Source organism: Micrasema longulum, unplaced genomic scaffold (genome assembly GCF_059751315.1).
Source record: "Micrasema longulum isolate JH-2025_06_02 unplaced genomic scaffold, ASM5975131v1 h1tg002627l, whole genome shotgun sequence".
NCBI classification, from domain to species: domain Eukaryota; kingdom Metazoa; phylum Arthropoda; class Insecta; order Trichoptera; family Brachycentridae; genus Micrasema; species Micrasema longulum.
This window is the reverse complement of record NW_028279762.1, coordinates 40,631-62,630: the sequence shown is the minus strand read 5'-3', so window position 1 is coordinate 62,630 and position 22,000 is coordinate 40,631. Positions and strand designations below refer to the sequence as shown.

Below are 22,000 nucleotides of genomic sequence, written 5' to 3'. Positions count from 1 at the left end.
TTTCGAGTGTGATAAAACTTTGTATGCTAAGATTAAAGTCCAACGAGATGATTCTCAGCGTTGTTAATGTTAATGTTAATAATCTGCGTAGGCACTATCTCAAACTGCGACTCGAATAATGTTGAGAAAAAATATACAACTTAAATTGCACAAAAGTAGTATAGGCACTGCCGAAGAAACATGAAATGGGTAACAATAACAAGAAGACGCGCGGTATATTATCATCAACCGACTGGGCTACATTTCACGAGGAAAGTGTCAAAATGAATCAGTTTCCATTGTCTCCTGTCTCCGATAGTTTCCCTGCGGATCACGGGGTTAGAAGTAACATCGGGCGAATAACGATAAACATCGTTATCAAAGTGGAAACTCGTGACGCACAACGCCGCCCGCTATCTGTCGAATAAAACATTCGCACGAAAGGCCGAAATAATAACTGTCGCCGATCGCCAATTATTGACGGCTGCTCTCCGCTCTCAGCAACTTTGCAAGAAGCGGATCGCGCGTGTAGGTAGTAGGTAGGCACTAATACCCGGAACACCCAGTCAGCAATATTTACATACGTTCGAACAATAAAGGGAACTCGAAATGTAATGACGTCAGCTGTTGTCGTACGAAGAATTCAGCGGAGGTTATCATCGATTCGCGGGATCCTGACTGCTGACTGCTGACTGCCGACTACCGCCTGCCGAGTGAAGTGACCGCGGGGAAGTATAGGCACAGGCGGTGGTCGCGCGCATTACACGAGGACAAAGGCCGTTTACACTAGTCAGTGTGGAGTGTAGAGCACTCACGTCTTCCCTCGCGTGGCAGTGGTGGTGAGCTGCGTGCCGCGTGCTGCGAGCGTCAGCTGTGGCAGCTCCTTGCTGCCTTTGTCTCTGCTCGCGGTATCCGATGCGCTCTGTCGCGACACACACTGAATCCGGCAGCTAATTTCTAACGATATATTATTATCACACAAGTAACACCGTACGAAAATTCGTCGTCAGACTCCTCGTTGCACTTTGCCCGGAACGCGTTTCTTTCGAACAGACCTAATACATAACCGAATAAAATCTCGAGAAACTACTTTGGCACTGAAAACTACAAGTCGTTTTCACTGAGAACTTATGAGCGAAATTATTTTTCGAAAAAATCTGTTCGATCTATCGCAGGCGGCGCGCCCTCCCGCAGCGAGCGCTGATCGTGGACTGGCGGCGGTGCGGCGGGGCGGCGCCCCTCCGGCCTGTTCCCCCCGCCGCCCGCCCTCGGCCGTCAGGCGCGAGCGAGGGTGGGGGAACAGTACGGTGAAAAATTAATCATTGACGGAAAACCCCGTCACAGAGCGAGGGACGCGCTTCTGGGAAACTCGGAGATCAGTTCTAGTTGGACTTTCTCGGGCGTCATTATTGGAAAGTGCACTGTGGACGATGCTCGAGCGCGGGGGGCTTAGGGCCGCGGCCTCCGGTTCCTGCAGCGTTCAGCGTCTCGGCATGACGCACGGCGGCGTGACACGCGTCCCGGGAGCGGACTGGCGACGGCGAGTGACGAGCCATCGGTAAGAGAAGCGCCTTCGCGCGGAATGCAATAATTGCCACTGAGCCTTCGCCGGAAGCCAGAATCAGATAACTTTGTATGAGAGAAGTCCAGTGATAAGGTCTCCTGGATCAAATCGCCATCAGTCTTGTAATAGATCCACGTCTTATCATTTTCTTTACAATAGCGAAATTGAGAGTTCTAGAACTATTATCTATTTTAGTATGTAGGTGGAAACTTTCCTAAAAATGGTAACTATTAACTGCTAAACATCATTAAGACCAAACATGATTAATATTAAACATTTGAGAACACTTAGACATGGACATACAAAACAGCTTTTTTTCCATACGACACACCTATGGGCAGCGTGTGTCGGGAATAAAATATATTATCGAATCGAATCTAGATTCTCGAATAGTATATAAATTACTGACAATGACATTTTTCATAATACTCTCCCAACTTTTGCGAATAATCTCTCGGGAATAAATCTTAGTTAATAAGCTCACACATACAAATTATTTTTTATTGTATTGTATACTGTATGAGAAAATAAGAAAAATACATGAATTTAAAAAAAAAACAAAAAATGTAATTCTATATATTTTTTGTGATTCTTTTATTGATGATATATGCATGTAAATATTGTACCGACGAATACCCTCAAATTGTATGTTTCCTAGTATGTATATTTGTTGAATTACCTTATAAAATAAAATAAAATAAACAAAACGTTCGATTAAATAAAAAATTAGGACAATTACTCATATATCATCTTCGTTCGCGTGATTTGTAGAAAACGACATCCAGGCACTGGAAATTTGAAATAGAACACGTCATAAAATTACTGTCATTTATTCTGGCGATGTACAGGCACAATCGTTTTACATGGTAAAAAAATGGTCTAAGTATAAGTTGACACACAATTATATTTGAAATTTGGGTAAACAATAAACATACACGATATTATTAACTAATATGTATGGAGTGCGTAACTGTTTTTTTCCGATTAATGTTTTTTTCTTTCTACTTCATAGCCGAAAATAGGAAGCGTGGAGCCTACATAGTATGTTTAGGAAAAATAGGTACCGGAGAAGGTGAAAGGAGGTCTTGAGCACCCGGTGCCCGGTGCACTACACTCGCACGTGTCTCGGTGTTTGTATGTGTGGTGTGTGTGCGGGGTGGTGTGGTGGTGCATGGCGATAGTGACATACGACCACATGCAGACACAGCACAGCTGCGTGCGTGTATGAATCAAAAAAGTTGAGCGTGGACGTGAGGAGGGTATCTCCATCTCCCTCCCTCTCTCATAAAACGCAAGTCACCGTTAATGCGCAGAAGCGAAGCGGAGCCGAATGGTAACGGAATCTGCCGAGCGACCGCGAACAGGGCACCGCCTGATAGCTGATGGCTGTTAGTGCGGAGTGCGGATAATGGCCGACGGAGGTTCGGGGTACACCGGTCACGATGCACGGGCGCGAGCGCGCCGAACGCTGCACGCTGCACGCTGCACACCGCGCTGTCAGATAGCAACAGCGGGTAGAAGGTGGAACTTGGTTGGATCCGCCAGTTACTCCGCACGAACAAAACCCTCGCACCTTTTACGTGGCAACCCGTGGGATATGAAGAATCGCACTCACAAAAGACGGGAAAACAGACAATTGACCTCTCGCTACACCTACAACCTGTATTTTTTTATGTCAAGTTAGTTGAACTCGGCGGCGAACGAATCCTCAGTCATAGCGGGCAAAGCGCCAAGAATATGTGCGTTTCCCATATAATCTTCCATTTTTGTAAAAAAAACGTATTTTACGGATACGGAAAAAAACTTTTTGAATTATTAAGTTTGATTCACAAATTTATTGCGCAAAGAACGCTGAACCGTCTGACTAAAATACACACCTAATTTGTAATGTTAGTAAACAAACGTATCTCTTAAATGAACATTCCAAAAATCGAGAATCGAGCCCGATACCTCGTAGGTGGGTATGATCGGAAGACAAGCGAGACGCACGCGCGCTCGGCAGCCCTCGGGTCGCTGGCGCTGGGCGGTAGACGAACAGCAGGAAGCGGGAAGGACACGACCAGAAACAATGGCAAATTCGTTTATTACGCTTTGTGGTGTGGCTTTGTTGAATTAATACGACAATTGTTGGACAAATGCTAAAAACGGCCTTCTTATTCTGATTACTTTATGTCGAGAGCAATAAATTCCTGGATCATGAACTCCTTGGCATTGAAACGGACAAAGAGAATCTAAAATTGGACAAAAAACGATCGGCTAACTCGGCAAAGGTCTCCGCTCGAACAAAAGATTCGGGAGTGAGTAGTTCGGGAGACAAAGGCTGCACAACACGAGGAATTTGTTTTGTGATGAAAACTCCCATAAAGACGGAATTGTTTCGTCGACAGCGGCAACGCGCGTACTGGGAACTGGGATCTCTCTCTCAACTCCCCCCATCATTGGCCGCGTATTTTAGCACATACTCCTGTGCTTTTCCACTATACACAAATTTTTTTTAATATTGCCGGATAATTTACGTAGGCAGGCTTTATTGCCGCTATTTTCATCAAAAATTTCAAAAGATAATTTATAAAATAATCTGTCTAAAGCATTTCGAAGAAATCACCTAAGGAGTGATAAATAAAAATAAGACCAACGACTAACATAACGAACTACAATCAACTGCAGCACACGGCACGTGCAACCGAAACAATGCCGCTTCAACAGTAAGCGATTCGGGTATTCCGATAATTGAGGGTACCTATTAACTATGGTATCTACACCTAACTACTAACACACCGAAGGTTATAATGATAATGAGGAAGTACTTTAGATGGTGATCTTAGAAAATAACGAACAATAATCGGAGTTTCCTTAAATACAGACGAAATACAAACAAAGAACTTAGTACTCGTAACTGAGCCAATTCACGAAATAATATCGAGCTGTTTAGGAGGATTGTCGCGTGAAGTGAGTCGCGCACCGACCGTGATATTTACACACTCGTATACCAATATAGTTAGAAAACAATATGTTCACAGAGCCCGAGTGCTGGGTGCTGGGTGCTGGGGTCCAGAGCTGCGAAAAGTATTAAACTCTCGATTTACACGCCTCTATAGTCGTATAGTGTCCAATCCATATTCCCGGCGGTCCGCAAAATGTTCTGCATTATAAATCTCGTCACACACGAGTCTGCCAACTAGCAACCGCGGCCGCGCCCGAGGAAACAACGTGCATAAAACGTGGATTTAACACGTCTCTTTCTTCGATAAACACAGCCGAGATAAAAATCTCCAAGTCTTAAACGTAAAGGGTCAAGAGACCCACGAAACGATTAAGTTCGGATATTGTTTACCTTTACCTGTGTTTATGGATACTCGCATATTTATTACGCTTTATACTATAGCATATTATATTAAAGCGTCGTTAGTGCAAGTGAAGTCACAAATGAGAGGGTATTGCCACCGCTGCCATTGAATAATAACATAATGGATTGCTCTCGATCGCTGTTGTCCGATATTCACCATTCCACTCCATATTAGGTTACAAATTTACTTACGAATCACAAAATAGAAAATCTAATACCATGAATTTTAAAAATTAGTTTCTAAGTATAATATTGAGGTATATTTATTGCTAATAAGAAAGATATTCTTAATATTTTTCGCACCGGCCGATACACGGGGTATCATTTTGATACACCAATCCGCGAAAGGCGATACCAATCAAATCGGACTAGAGAGAGATTATTATTCTTATGCTGAAATAGAGTCGATGTTAAATATTTCTAGTCTACAAAAACGTAGAAATAATATTAACTCCATATATATGTTCGGCATACTAAATGGTATAATCGATGTTCCGTCATTACTGGGACAAGTATAATTCAATATTCCGACTCGTAGATTGAGAAACAATGAAGTACTGTTCATCGATCAGCATAGAACAAACTATGGCCTAAATTCTCCAATGACCCGCCTTTTTCGTATTGTTAACTTAAGACAAGATCTGGACTTTTTTGGTTTAAATTTACAACGATTTCAACGAGCACTAAATAAATAGTCCAGATCTTGTCTCGATGTCCCTTATGTTTGTCAATGCTTCTTTTTATTTTTTTAATGTTTTTAACTATTATTTTATTGTAATATTTAAACCTTATAAATTGTATACATGAACAATGTCCGTTAATAAATAAATAAATAAAATAATAAATACAAGGAAACTGCGAGAAAACACCATTTAAATCGACATTACCGGCAATCGAACCAGTAGCTCAATAACAAATAACTATCGACGTGCTAATAAGCGACGTGATAACAATTTCTCACCACGGTTGTTTATCGTATTCGCGATCACAATGGAACATCCGTGAACACCTAATATTAAATGTCAAAATATTTACGTTTCACGGCGTATAATTCTGCTGCGCAATCACCTATTTGAATTACACCGGTGTAAATATGGAAAATATTCCAAAACTGATATTCTTATTTTTTTATTTATTATTTATATGCTATTTATTGCATTTGGCCGGCGGTTGGCAAGCCAAATGCGGTATGGTCAAGAAAAGCAGTCGCCATAGTAATTGTAATTTTTTTAACTTTTTTGCAAATGCAATATTTTGTATTATTTTTTATACTAAACGCCGATTTTTCGACAGTGAACTGAATTTATTTACGAGGAAAACAAAAAACAAACCGACACGAGCGTTGACTTGGAGATTACACACGCGTTGACTTATGACTGCGATAACTTAAGCGTGTTCATTATTGTTCATTGTGATCGCTCAAATGCTTAGCACGTTTTTAAGCAAGTCGATAGTTATTTGTAATTGAGCTACTGAGATCTCACGCGTGGTATCTAAACACGCTATACGACGACACGATGCTTACGAAAAATATTGTAAAATTGATTTTTGAATTACTTTGACTCTTACGTCTTTCATCGTCATCATCAAATCCCCCATCCGCACCTGATGGTGCATAGAGCGCGACATTGAAACACCAAATGCAGCGTACATGGACAATATGTTAAGGTGATCAGTTTTACGCTTCGGGTACCAGTCCAGAGACAGTGAAATATTGCAGTGTTAACCTACCTTTAAAATACATATGTTTTACGTCAAACCAGCCAGGAATAAAACAGGGGACCTCAAACCAGGAGCCTTATGCTGGAAAATTGTGACATTTTGTCACCCACTCGAAAATAGTCGATTGGGCATCTCGATTGCTTTGTCATAATGCTATTCTTAGAACCCTCTGACAATTTAATTACAAAGACGAATGAGAAAGTGGCAACACTAACAAATCCGTATTTATCTATGGCCTATGGTTCTCCTGCCACGCGTAAACTTTTATTGTTTCTTGTCAGACTTCTTCCGTTGAACATTTTGTGTATGGAATATTATGAAAAAATATGAGCAAATGTTTTACTAAGACACTGCATCATATATAATTATTATTTGCCTTTGACATAACACATATCTACACGTTATTAAAAATATTTCATATGCATTTAATGGATTTTAAAAACATATTGTATAATATACGAGTATATCTCAAATACGACGAGCGATAAAATAATTTTAAAATCATGTTTCTAGTGACACTTTATTTGATAATGGATTGAAAATAAGTACAGTTGTATGTGTTGCACATTTGTTGATATGCCATCATTATAATATAGATCAGTGTTGTAAATTTAAAGGTAAATACAACAAAAGATTCACTACTTTTTTTATTCTTAAAAACGTTTTTTTATACATATATTTATTCTGCTTGTGTAAGAAAAGGTTTTAGGCGTATATATTGTTGTGCTATAATTAGTTATAAAGGTGCTAAACTTGCTTTGTTCCTTTGTTGTTCTCAATATAAATTATTTTCTAAATGTTAATATTATCCGTGTCCCGAATTGAGTTGTTGTAACTCCTGGGAATGCAATTCAACCATTCGAGCCGAGTTTTTTACAAGAAGAAAGTTTGACAGCTGAAGTTACGGTGTCGCATTCGATTGTCAATTTCGAGTGCTTTGGGGCACTCGAGATAAAGTCGATTGGTTTTCAATCGACTGCATTCGTAAGGGTGGTTCAAGAATTCCGTCACTCGTCGAATTGCGGAAGTCGCATACGATTCTAAAGACGAAAGAGTCTAGCATAAGGCCCCCGGCAGGCGAAAAGTCGAATGCGCATTGCAAACTTATCCCCACTCAAATTCCTTTCTCAGGATGTTTACCTGAGAGACGCATCGAGTCGAAAACAGTCGTCCAGGGTTTGTTTCCCATTTGACACAGATAACTGCGTTCTTCGCCCTTGCTTCTACTAAAACGTTACACGTGTCATGAAGCGTACTTTAAAATACGACGCTAATTAATGTTTTTATTTTCATATATATCAAAATGAGCATATCACGCGATAAAACTCAAACTGCGGCAGGAAGATATTGGCGCATTAGCAATGCCAAAAAGATAAAGCACGTGTCGGAGATACATGCTGCATACCTACGCGAATACGGTAAATTAATGGCCGACAAATAATTCAGGCGGAGGAAAGGAACACAAGCCAAAATATACCGCGCAGATCGGCCGCTCGCCGAGTGCGGTGCACTCGACGCATTTCGGGATGTAAACAACCCGATAATATTTTTGACATAGCAATAATTACTTCTGGATTTAACGCTCCAGGCATCTTAGTGAGATAGAAACTAAGATAAACGAGATACGTTGCATTTGTTGTTCCAGTGCAGTTCCCTATATTTATATCCACTGCACTAGCTGAATTTACAATTTTTCAATGAATTTAGAATCCGCCAATCGACTGAGGGGCACTTGGACCAAAAAAGATTAAGCTAAAAATATATATTTAGTTAGGCAGACTAGACATAATCCAGAAAAAAATATTACCTAAAACATGTAGTAGATAAAGAAATCGTAGTTTTTGTTAATAACGTGATTATTATTACTTTTAAAATTAGATAAAACCACGAATTTTGCCAATTTTTACGAGAACGCAACAATTATTTATAACAGTTTTTAAAAATATAAATCGTCAGCTTATCTTACTTTACCCACACAACACAATTTGCTCATTTTGATAAAAACGTAATGAGGAAGTTCAGTGGTTTTTTTATATTTTATTATTTGTCAATAGACTGTTAAACCAAGCCAAAAATTAATTTTATGTATCTTATTATTAGCGCTATGATTTTACAGTTTTGCATTTATGAAATTAGTCCGCGTGTGACGTTTCAAGTTCTCTTCTACTTCTTCTCGGTCAGTTCTGCCGATTGGTAAGTAAACCGGAAATATTACACAACTCTCTTATCGTTGGTTGATTCATATGAACTAGTGACGTTGTTCAAAGTAGTTCGTTTTTAATAAATATTTATATTTTTTTCGTACATTTTCAAGGAACTTCGCTGTATAATTAAATGCTCTAATTTTTACCGCGCGTTAGAAAACATTTTTTGTATCCAATTTCCCGTAGGGCTGAAGTTCCTTATTACATATTTTACTTCAACTTTTTTAACATGGATTTTTTATGCAACTGATTCTTACAGACATATAATTAACTACCGTCTATAAATAGGTACAATCCATTCAAATTTTTAATCAACTTAGCTAATCTGCGCGTGTCGCCCCCGTGGTGTAGTGGACAACGCGTTTGGTTACCGTGGAAGAAATCTCGAGTTCGATTCCCGACATGGTTGACGTGAAATATTAATTTTAAGGGGATGTTTTTTGTAATATAATACTTCATTGTCCCTGGCACCTGAAGCGTAAGACTGATCATCTTCGTTCATGTAAAAAAAAAGATAGAGAAATGCTGTGATTGTTAAACCAATTCAGTGCCCTATGCACCATTAGGTGCGGAAAGGGAATGATGATGATGATGATTTGTGCGTGACAGAACATTTTCAAATAAAATTTCCACGACGGGCACGAAACATAGGCCTATTAAACATTTGAACGCACTGTACTAAGGTATACGTATACAAAATATAGCGCATCTCGGTCGACGGTCGTCCGTTCACCGCCACCGCCACCGCCAGCCACGCCACGCCACGCCGCGCCGCGCATTAAACATAAGACATGACTCGCTTGAATTTCGGGAGCGTTCATTCTCCCGATTGAAAGGTCTTCGCCCTACCGAATTCACGAAAATATCGTTTTCAGCACTCGTTCTAAAACACGAATTGCTCGAGGATAGGATATTACTATTCAGCCAGTCGATATATCAGCACCTCGTGTATTCAATTATTTAGATCGACTCGGAGGATAGAACACCCACATGTCAGTTAATGAGGAACTTCAGCCCAACGGAAAATTGGACACGAAAATTGTTTTCTTGCGCGCGGTAAAAATTAGAGCATTAAATTATACGGCAAAGTTACTTGAAATGTGAGAAAAAAAAGTAATTTTTAAAAACAAAAACGAACTACTTTGAACGACGTCACTAGTTCATATGAATCAACTAATTACAAGAGAGTCGTGGAAGATTTCCGGCTTACTTACCGTCAACGGACCAATCGGCATAACTGACCGAGAAGCGGAAGAGAACTTGAGATGTCACACGCGTAGTAATTTCAAAAATACAAAATTTACAAAATCATAGCGCTGAAAATACGACGCATAAAAAAATGGCTTAGTTTTTTAGTCTATTAACAAATTTAAAAAATATATAAAAAAACACTAAATTTCTTCGTTGGAAGGATTCGGGATCGTCTTCTAGAACGGAGAGTTATTTTATGTGATAAAATCTGACCAAGTAGTACATAAGTCTTATTGTTCAAATTACCATAGGTACGCAAGCAACGTAAAAATAAGAGAACGAACGCAGCAACTTCAGAGACAATCCTTATTCTATGATTGTTTGAGATTAAAAAAAAAAAATTTTGCATAACCTTTGAAAAAAAAGATCGTGAAAAAGGGGACCAGAAAAAAAACTGTTCATAAAAATAGCTCTTTAAATCGAGATGTGGTCCTGTGGCTGGTGTCGCGAACTCGAGGATTAGAGGCCCGAGATTCCAATCCCACTCTACCCCAACTTGATTCCTGTAGCGAGTTATGGGCAAATCGTTGAAAATGGTCCCCAAAATAATTAATAACTTACACCACAGTGGATAATGAATATTGACGGTTTTTACTATTTAAGTTTATATGAACTCGTTATTTTATTTATGCGTTGCACGTAACAAATGCAGTTATTTCCCAAAAAAATCCATTTAAAAACTTAAAAATATATATATAAATATTTGAGTAAATTATAAGAACACAAAAAATCAAGAGGGAGAAATCGAAAAAAAACCCGGAACGAAATTCTGAAAGATTCTGAAAATCCTTCAGGATGGTTTGAAAACGGTCAGTAAAAGAAGGCTATTTTACCAATTGGCAATAGCATTTCACATCCCAATTGAATAAACTATTTCCAACAATGATGTATTCTTCGATGCGGAGCAGGCAGAGTGGGGAGGTGGGGTAAGGGGCTAGTAACCGCAAGGTCACTGCAGCCCGCGCCCGCCTAGAACTAGAAAGGTCGCCCCGCAACTCTCGCCGTCGGCGTCGCCCATCGCCAGCCGGAATCCGCAGCGGCGACTTTACTGCATTGGGATATTGGTGGCCTATGGTGCTATGGTCTACCGACTTAACGGAACACAGACAGAGAACTGATAAGGCTTTCTCGGAGTAGATTAAAAAACACAGTTGTGGATGCCTTCAATCCATTTAACAGTCAATCACAGCCTTTATCTTCATTGCGTCCATCTACTCACAAGGGAATGATAGTTTCCTTCTACAGACTGACACGCATTACAACAGAGATGTAGAACATGTTCGATAAGAATTGTGGAAGTCGAGGCATTTACAGGGCTGGCTGGTTTAAGCGATCACTTCAAAACGCACTATAAATGTGCCATTCTGCCTTTATATTCTTGTTTTGTTTTTTTGTGTTTTTGTACCACAACAGGCCTGGGGTGGTATCCTGAACCACTCTCGTGCCACGAGAGTGGTTCAGGATACCACCCCAGGAGGCCTGATTACAGCGGAGAATTGGCTTGAGAAAAAATACGTTCAATTTTTGTATTACAAGTTAATGTAATATTAGTATCATAAGTTACTGTAATATTAGTATCATTTAGCCTCTTTGAAAATAAACAGAAACAATTAATACTAAACTAGGTACTACCAGAATACATACTACATAAACACCACATCTTATACACATCACTCCATACACCTCACTCCACGCACTACATTTCATACTCACAACAATAAAAACACAATCGCTAGTAAATTCACACAAAGCACAAATTTTTCTTACATCTTGTTGTACTGTTAGATAGTTGTTTCATATATTGTGTTGTGTACGTAATTGGTGCTGTGTTAGGTTTATTTTTTGTTCGTAATATTGTCTAGATTTATATTAACATAGCACTGTGTGCACAACATTAAATTTAAACAAATAAACAAATTACCACCGAGAATCGAACCCGGAACCTTCCGTGCGTGAGTCATTGTACAAACATCCATATTTATAGCGTATGCATTACTTCATCGGAAATTATCAGCAAACTTTAGAAAATGGTAAACATATATGTTTAGTATAAGACATAATATGAAAATATCATTCAATGTCAAACTAGAAGATAGGTCATGGGGGCTACCACAAACCCTACCAAATCCACATGTTACCCGAACATTGCAAATCCTGAATTCGGGCCCCAAAATATTCCACGTGTTACCCGAACATTGCAAACCCTGAATTCGGGCCCCAAAATATTCCACATGTTACCCGAACATTGCGAAACCGTGACCCGGATTCAATGAACTAAATTTGTAAAAAAAATGGTTACTGGGTTTAGGTAGAGAAAAATCGGAAAATTGACAAAAACACATTCTTAATTAATAAATAGTATAATTAAATATTGTATCGTGATGACGATGATGATCATTATCTATGCTGACATGAATTATTATGTTGCAACCGAAAACAAATGTGTATTGTGTGACTAATAAACGGTTGGTTTTCATAACAAAGTGAAACTTATCAAGAACTGCAGAACTGCAGTATTGCAATTTCTAAATTCTTAGGCATGATGACATGGAGACATGGAGTCATTTAACCCGGCAACCCTATGCGCGGGGAAGAAAATACCTAATTTATTTAGATTAATATTGAACATTATTTTATATATTGAACTTAAAGCAGCCATGACTAATGACTGGTCATAAGGTATCTGTTGAAATATCTGCCGATAAATAAATACGTGTCTTTTGGTTTGTGTATAATGGTATGTATGTCCCTGTGCCCGAGCGGATGAAGAATACAGTTCTGTGAAATGAAATAGAACCAGAATTCTGGACGTGTGTTTTCGACTCGATGGTGGCGGCTCTCGGGAAAAAATCCTGAATAAGGAAATCGAGTGGAGATAAATCCGCCTCGTTGTGCGTCGGCTGGCGCATTCGCCTACCATTTTTGAGGTCCCGATTTCAATTTATGGCAGGGTGGACGAGAAACATCGCTTTTGAAGTTTGTAAAAGAACCGCAACAGTTCATTGCTCCCGGACTGGCACCTGAAGCGTAGAACTGGATCACCTTACCTTCATGTAACATATATTCGGTACGGTAAATACGCTGCATTTGGTTTGACAACTCAGCGCCCTATGCACTACTCGGTGCGGAAATGGATATTATGATGATGTATTAATTACGTATATACATATATATAAATATATATATCTTAAGGTAAAATCCAGTTTGTCGGTAAAGACATTAAAGGAATGATAAAATCATCATCAAGCGGCCTCCGTCGTGTAGTGGCTAAGACGCTTGACTCACACTGAGGGTTCCGGGTTCGATTCTCGGCGAGAACACATTTTCTAAGTGATATTTCTCAAGCCTGGGTATTCTGTGCTGTAATTCACCACCGCGATTGGGCCTCCTGGCCTGTTGTGGTGCAAAAAAAAGACAACAGATAATCGATATTAGATATGATTGAAAATGAAAGTATCAAAATCATACAATATCCGATCTAATACAGACTAGAACAGGCAGCGAGCGCGGCCAGTAACAGTGGAGCGGGAGGCTTGCGGTGACGCGGGGAGGGGCCGGTAATTAGTATTTGGATCGATTGTAATAGTGAATGAGAATCAGCTCGGGAGACAGGAGAAGTAGACAACAAAGTGCAGCTATTACCTACACAGGTACTACAGACTACAGTGTGGCGTAGTATACGACGCTGACGGTCAGTGATCCTGGATTTGCCGAGGTGACCTTCGCCGTACTACACGATACATACACGTTGGGTCTTCGGAAAAAGCAGATTGCGTTTATCACATACATTATCAAAATAAACAACCGACCTACGACGCTTCGATAATTTCCCCAGCAGCGCGGCGCGGCGTCTCCGACTCGGCTTATAAAAATAAGTTCGTAGATTTGAATGTTTAATGAGGTTTTTAGTACGATAACAAGAAAATGAAAATAACATTTTACAAGCGAGCGTCATGATGTCAACTAAATTCATTCCGTGTATGTGGGTAGGTATGTGGTACTTTTTTCAAATTGACGTTAGCGCGCAACATTTTATTAAGGTATCACAGCACTTAACACTTTAGTAGGAATTGTCTTTTTCGTATAACATATTTAATATTGATTCCATATCTATGTTCGGCATACTAAATGGTATAATCGATGTTCCATCATTACTGGGTCAAGTAAAATTCAATATTCCGACTCGTAGTTTGAGAAACAATGAAGTACTGTTCATCGAGCAGCATAGAACAAACTATTGCCTTAATTCTCCAATGACCCGTCTTTGTCGTATTGTTAACTCAAGACAAGATCTGGACTTTTTTGGTTTAAGTGTACAACGATTTAAACGAGCATTAAATAAATAGTCCAGATCCTGTCTCGATGTCCCTTATGTTTGTCAAAGCTTCTTTTCTTCTTTTTTTTTGTTTTCTTCTTATTGTTTTATTGTAATATTGAAACACTATAAATTGTATACATGGACAATGTCCGTCAATAAATAAATAAATAAATACACTTTTTACACGAGATACGTTTCACACAGTACTGTGTAAAAAAAAGCATGTAAAAGTACCTATACTATAAAAAGAAATCAACGCTGAATAGATTTCCTTGTATAGAAATAGAAATTAATTCGGGGATTTTTAAAAAAATAATTGTTTACTATTTATTGTACATCGTTTAAAAAAAATTAAAAATGACATTAAAAGATATAAAAGACCTTAACAAAGAATTTGAACCATTATATTTTTTACGCCAATTAGGTAAAAGAGCGATGTAGGAAATTTCAATAACGAATAGATATATTTTGAGGAAATATTAGCACTCTTATAATTTACCCAAATATTTTAATTTTGGTGGCCATTTTCAACGAGTTGTAAATAGCTCACTATTAGAAAATGGAAATCAAGTCGGGGTAGAGTGGGGTTCGAACCTCGGACCTTTGATCCGCGAGTCCGGAACACTAGCCACGGAACCACAACTCGATTCAATATTACTATTAGGCATTGTTAATAGTATACACAAATAATTAATGGTCAATTTTGTAGGGTACTGTGTTATTTCGAAAGATTGTAAAAAGAACCGTGTAAAAAGATGTTCCGGTGTATGCCCACTCGTATACAACACTTAGGGAAGTTCTTAAGCCCTTGCAGGAATCTTACAGCCGATTTCTTTGTTTATTTATATTGTTTCGTACATAATACCATGTGGGTTACCGTCAGCCGTCAGTGGGAAGGTTCTCCCGAGATACCGAGGTGAAATAACTGGGTCAAAAACAAAGAACGTAACACGAAACCTCGCTAAGGAGAACGAGGCGGTCGATATGTGGTAGGTTGCAACTCGCAACTCGCCACCGCCACCGCCACTCGCCACTCGCCACTCGCCACTCGCCACTCGCCAGCATACGCAACCGCGGAGCGAAGAGGAAATCTGCCGATGGCGCTAAAGTTGGGTTCACGCGACGATAACGCGAGAGACGAGACAATATTGTCCTGCCCCAGCTCCGCGAACAGTCTCGACTGCGCGGGACAGGACATAACCGTAGTTGACACGCGGAACGCTGCCAAAATGAATAAACGGCGAAGCGCGTTCGTGGAAAATATTATTTATTTTATTTATTATGGTTCACAAACAATAAACAATACATACGACATTGGTATAATAACTAACAATTTGTTATGTTTAGATATTGTTCGTATAATATGTACGTACTCGAGGGCTATCAGTTACAATAAATACGTTTCATTTCGGAAAACGAAGTGCGACAAAAGGAGCAGTTTTCAATTTTAGGTCGTTTCCAGTCTCGGGGTAATAATTCTCTAAAGAAGCCCTCAAGCTCTCTATTGCATAGAAAACAAAAGCGTTACAAATGTTTGGTTTGGTTTTACTTTGGTTTTTAGTTTAACAACAAACTTGTAACGGACGGTTTTGGTTTTGCTTGAAATTTTTAACCCAAGTACCTACTGCCCGTTGTACTGCTGTAATCCGTAGCTAACTTCGTGGTCAATAATCATAGAATGTTTTTTCTCCATATAGATCCAGTATGCCTGCATCGAACACGCAGTTCGCGCGACACGTACGAGCATGTCGTATCGTCACACGGTTAGACGCCACACATCAGACATCACACGCCGCACCTGAGTTCCCGAGTATCGCGATCGCGATCGAGCTCTCGGATGGCATTATTTGGCACATCTTCTACTGCACGTACAGTATATATATATATGCATTATATAGGGCGCATAAACTATCCAACGCGAGGGCATTCATTATTGGATCAGGCGTATAAATCCTAGGAATCTCAACTGCGGCGAAGGTTACTATCACGACGCTACTCGTATATTATTATTTATTTCACACACTGATATGATAATAAATACTGCAATGTCAAACTCGAGAGAATTGCTACACGAAACCTCATTACTCATTAATCAAATGTGCAATTTGATATTAGGATCGATAAAATTGTACATTACGACAGCTTCGCAATTCATTTTACTTACATCACAAATCGGTATGATTTTATCTAGATATTTTCCCTTACACGAGCTCGGATCAAAATCGAGAAAACGAAAAGTACGTATTTTAAAACGATATCAATCGTTATCGCGAAATTGCGAAAATATATATGGCTAATACGGATTATAAATCATTTATTTATGCCAGATGCGAGCGTCGCGTCGGGGAACTGCGGGCTGACTCATTGCACGGGAAGTGTCGAGGATTAGCAGCAAGCGCGAGAAGGTGGACTGATTACGTCATATCGAGGAGCTGATGTTAGTGGATAACGGTTCTAGTCTAGTCGGGACACAATCCACAGTCAGGATTTTCGAGAACTTACGACTTACGACATGACGTGGATATTCGTAGTTGGAAGAAACAGGGGAATGATAATGAAATAACACGAAACATGACGCACAAAGTACCTACTTACAACTTTTATTTTACATCGAATGGTTTGAAAAAAAAACGTGCGAGTATGATGGCGTCACAGTTGACATAACGGAAATACGGGTATTTGCAAAAATTACCATTTATATTTTTATAAATGCTAAGTCTGTATTCATTATTGATTATATTAGCTTCTTCCGCTTGAATACATCTCGTCGTGGGTTCCCCGGTGTAGACTTTTGGCATGAAAAGGTTTCGATTTACGTGAAACCGTTGATATCAGTTTTTTTTTTCTTTTTTTAAACTAGGTATCGAAAGCCGAAGATTCAGTAGACGATTTTGCATCCCTATTTCCGAGACTCTTTTTTGTATGGCGGAAAGAAAGCGCCCCGCGCATAGTGCAGACAAATTTCCATTTCGGATAGTGTACTTGGTACTTGAGACTCGGTATTGGGCGCGTTAGAGCAGTTCACAGCGGGCGGAAGGCAGTGCAGTGCGCAGTGGCGAGAGAATCCTGGAAATGGAAGCATAAACGGGCGAGGCTCGGCTGCTGGCTACTGGCTACTGGCTACATGGCTACGCGCGCTCGCGACCGGCGATCAAAACTCCAGTGCCGAGTGCATTATTATCTAGGCGCGGCGTGTTGCTCACTCTTGCAAAACTAAACTTGGCCGACGTTTGCGGTTTCACTCTGTGCCCTCTCGAAGGCCCTACTCCGGGCCGACGGACAAGCCGACGGACTCCCACACCAATGCGACGTGAAAACTCGGCATAAGCAACTGTATGCCTTCTTTATACTAAACTTAGAATAGTCATGAGCGCGAGGGTTAACCTAGTGTATAGTTCCCGAATTGTATATCGATGTTCTAACTGCCGACTGCCGACTGCCGACTAGCGCTCGGGTCTTCGGAGACCTGTAGCTCAATCACAAATAACTATAGACGTGCTTAAAAACATACTAAGCATTCGAGCGATCACAATGAACATGTTTAAGTTACCGCGGTCATAAGTCAGCGCGTGTGTAATCCCTAAGTCAAAGCTCGTGTCGGTAGTCGCTTATTAGCACGTCGATAGTTATTTGTGATGAGCTACTGAAGCGTATTCCCGAGAGCTATAAACGCTCGTTATTCTAAAAACATTTTTTTGATGAATAATGTAGCAGGCCGTAAGAAGACCTAAAAGGGCCGCACAGGACAGACCGGAGTGGCGGAGCTTTGTTGCAAACCGATCCATCTTAGATCATTCAAACCAGATGGAGAAAGTACCTACGAGTTACGAAGGGCAAATACGGATGCAACCCGAAAGGAGGATTCGGAAATAAATTTATTATATTAGTAATAACTACAATCTACTATAGTGGCGTAATATAAATTATAGTGCAAGAAACCGACCCAATTATGAGTATAATTACGCAGATTACCCGGAATCTGGATCTGATCCAGAGAAGCTACGAGTGCGCAGTATACGCATAAGAGCTGAGGTGTCGGAATCTGAGTGGACCAAGTTTGGGAAATTGTTAATCTTTAGGATCTATGTAAGGGTAAAAACAGAATAATAACTCGATAAAATAATGGCTGCGTGTTCCAACCACTCTCAAAAGCAAAGCTAAAAGTAGTTTGGTTTTGATAAATTTCGAAATTCGTCAATTAAACATCAGGTTTATGTCTTTAGTGGTTAAGTGTGTCACAGTGGTACAGAAATAAATGTGTAGGTTATCTGTCTATATATTAAAACTGAAAATACATGTGTGTATTTTTGTATTGTTTGTTTGTCCATCACAGAAACTCCTCAGAATCGGGTCGTAGCTACGTGAAATTTGGACATTTCTAATATTATTTATAACAAATAAATAAAAATTCCTACCTTGTAAGATGGATGTGAGTTTCGGATGAAAGTGAGAACGAGCGAGGATATATTCAGGGAAGCACAACCCGGCGGCACCTCGACACAAGAGGCCACGGCAGGTACAGGCATCACAGTGTTGGGCTACTATCTCCTGGTAACAGTAACACACTGCGTCAGTTATATCATCCCCGCGGACCGCGGGCCGCGGGACTATCGAGGCGCAAGAGGCCGCGGCCGGCAGAGGCAGGCGGAAGCACCACACACCACAGTGTCGGGCTACTCTGGGTGTCACCCGGTAACGGTGACACATTTCGCCATCCCGACAAGGCGCAAGAACCCACGGCAAGTACAGACGTCGGTGTTAAATTGAGTTGATTCCTGTAGTTGTCTGTATGATTTTGGACGTACTCATATCGATAAAATAATAATTAACAACAAATTTCAAATGAGAAATTTCAACTACAAAAAAAAACACGTCGTTAATTTGAACAACACCTTTATCCATCGAAAGTTAAAACACATTACAAAAAAAGTACGATTATTGCAATATTTTATTTGTAAAAGAAAATTAGTCAATCCTAAAGTGTTGTCATTGTTTTTAAAATAAATAAAAATTATGTTCGAGGGAAATAAAAGTACTTAATAAAAAACTTTTTCTTTTCCTAAAGTTCACCGATAGAAACATTGTTATAATCTTGTAAAGCTAACAAAACTGACTCGAATATGTACAAATCTTCTTCTAATATTCAGTACTTAGTACTTACTGTACTGGTTAACCGTGTTCAACTCTCAAGGGATATTTCAAAAGAAACGAAAAAAATATTTAAGGGAACACAAAAGCCTAATGAGTTAACACACTGTAACATTCAGCATTCTGCCTATGTTTTAACATCTACAGTTCTTCATTTTAAATGTCTTGATTTTTATATGCCATTCTCAAATAATTTATCAGTCTGCGTTACGGAATACGTCTAAAATATTTATCTACACTTGTCATGGATTCATTAAAAAATGCTTATAATCGTATTAAAGTTGTTTGAAATAAAAATCTAATTTTAAAAATCCATAATTATTTTATTCAAACAATCATAAAAATTCCGAAAAAAAATTAAAAGACAAACTTCAAATGAGGCTAAAACATGACGAAGCATTCGCAAACAAAGTACTTCAATAAAATAAATATAGAACAACTTTATTTTTAGTCACTTACTTTTTTGAAAAATAAAATAAAATAATTGATAATCACGAAGTTAGTGATTCAAATATAAATTTTACAAAATATTTTATTTCATGACGAGATTATTCCAGACTTCCTAATCAATAATTTAATTTAACAAGTAAGCCAAACCGATAAAAAATATTTAGAAAATATATATTATATATTTATATATTTTATTGTAAAACAATTTTTGGAGGTAAATAGCTATTAAAAAGTTATGAAAAGTCAAATATTATTGTTATTTGAATACCTACTTGAATTTACGACATCTTTCATGTACTAAGTAAAAAATACTGATTTTCGTTATGTTTTATTTGCGATAATTACTGGATATTATTTGGTTAAGGTAGTGAGTGGATCATAAAAACGAGAGTTATAACTCTCGTAGTCTCGTGCGCTTGTTCGATCACCTTGATAAAAAAACAATGTCAAAAAAGTTTTTGACAGTCGAAAAAATCGGTAATTTTTATGGTTTTGCAGTGGCCTAAAAATAATAATGATTCACTAACAAAGATCGCCAATGCGTGTGTCCTCACTGAAATTCAACTTTAACAAAGCTTTAATTGGTTCTGATAACAAAATTGCGCACACAATAAATTTACATACCCATACATTGCACAAGGAGAATTGCGACATGATTTCACAAAATCTTATTTTAATCGATCGATCGTTATGTAAGCCATCTACTCGATCAGTTTTATGCAATAAAATACATTGAAAGGGCATTTCGAGCGCAAGAAAACTAAATAAAACAATAAAAAGCAGTCCTAATCTTGTAAGGAAATCTTTGACCCACCTCGATTTTGTAACGAAAGATTCTAACCGCCGGATGATCTTCGTCAGTAAAAACGAGGAATAAAACATTTTTCAACTAAGGGTGTTTCTGAATCAATATTAAAGGTGTGAATAAGAAAACCCCACAAATAATTTACAAACTATTATTGTACAGTAAGAAAATGGCGTCCGACAAAGATTAGGCAATCGAACAACGAAAGGGAGACCTTCTGGCGCAAGGAAACCGAGTATAAAAATACAGCTCTTTATCATAAAACTAAAGGCATAAATCAATAGCATAACTTACACAGGAATCGAACTCGTTCAAAAATAATCCGAAATATTCACTGATGACAAGGCATTCCACTCACTGATCACAAAACTAGACTGACTGATCACGTGACATTGTGTTTTGAACACAATTGGTCAGAATTGTTAGAGTGGGAATATTACTTTTGAAAGATAAAATTTCCAAAATTGAGCCATGATTACTTTTAACCTAAAGTTACAATGCTTTCGATTATTAAAATCGATATGGACTTAAAACTAATCGTCTGGAAATAATTCTGAGAAAGCTAGATGTTCGATAAAACTTTGTATTCTCCTTATTTCAACAAAGAATGCATATTTTGCGATACTAGCGCTTTCCTGCTGACGGTGCCTAAAACGGGAAGCACAAAACATGGATTATAATTTTATGGTTAGTAAAAATAATAATATATGGTCATCAAAATGTGTCCATAACGGGTAGTATCTAGGTACTTATAAAGGTTTTTTTTTAAATGCATTTTTTTATTTATTCATTTTTATTGTTGGTCGGTGCCTTACATCTTTTATCGTGATGAATAGGTGATATTCTCCATCTAAGACGGAAAAAAATACAAAAAACGATTATGCGTATAGGTTTTATTTTACTATTGTTTTGTTGTAAAATTAATCAATGCTGTTGATTAATCGATGATTTAAAAACAAAAAATATTTTTTCAAAATCCAACATCACTAAACAATCACATTCAAAACAATAATAATATGGACTTAAAATAGAAATTGAAATGTTACAAAACGTTATTTTAATTTGTTAAAGATTTCAAATAATTTTCCGATTCCTCTTTTTTCGACGAAAAATGCATTCGTGCGTAATTATTTTGTCAATCTCCTTGCTTTTGTAGAGAAATGGTTTAGTGGTTTGTTGCTGTTGCTATTTTTTCTTCCGTTAACTAATCATC

General features: G+C 38.6%; 3 long non-coding RNA genes across 3 annotated transcripts; 2 read left to right on the top strand and 1 right to left on the bottom strand.

Moving 5' to 3' along the window:
• Positions 1–13,781: 13,781 nt before the first annotated feature.
• Positions 13,782–16,215, top strand: LOC148271840 (uncharacterized). The gene is made up of 2 exons (XR_015825009.1): positions 13,782–14,056; positions 16,082–16,215. It is a non-coding gene; the product is annotated as an uncharacterized LOC148271840 (long non-coding RNA).
• A 1,004-nt stretch (positions 16,216–17,219) lies between these two features.
• LOC148271839 (uncharacterized) lies at positions 17,220–19,217 on the top strand. Its single transcript, XR_015825008.1, has 2 exons — positions 17,220–17,477; positions 17,749–19,217. It is a non-coding gene; the product is annotated as an uncharacterized LOC148271839 (long non-coding RNA).
• Positions 17,870–21,414, bottom strand: LOC148271838 (uncharacterized). The gene is made up of 2 exons (XR_015825007.1): positions 21,082–21,414; positions 17,870–18,932 (listed from the first exon to the last, which is right to left on the bottom strand). It is a non-coding gene; the product is annotated as an uncharacterized LOC148271838 (long non-coding RNA).
• Positions 21,415–22,000: the final 586 nt, after the last annotated feature.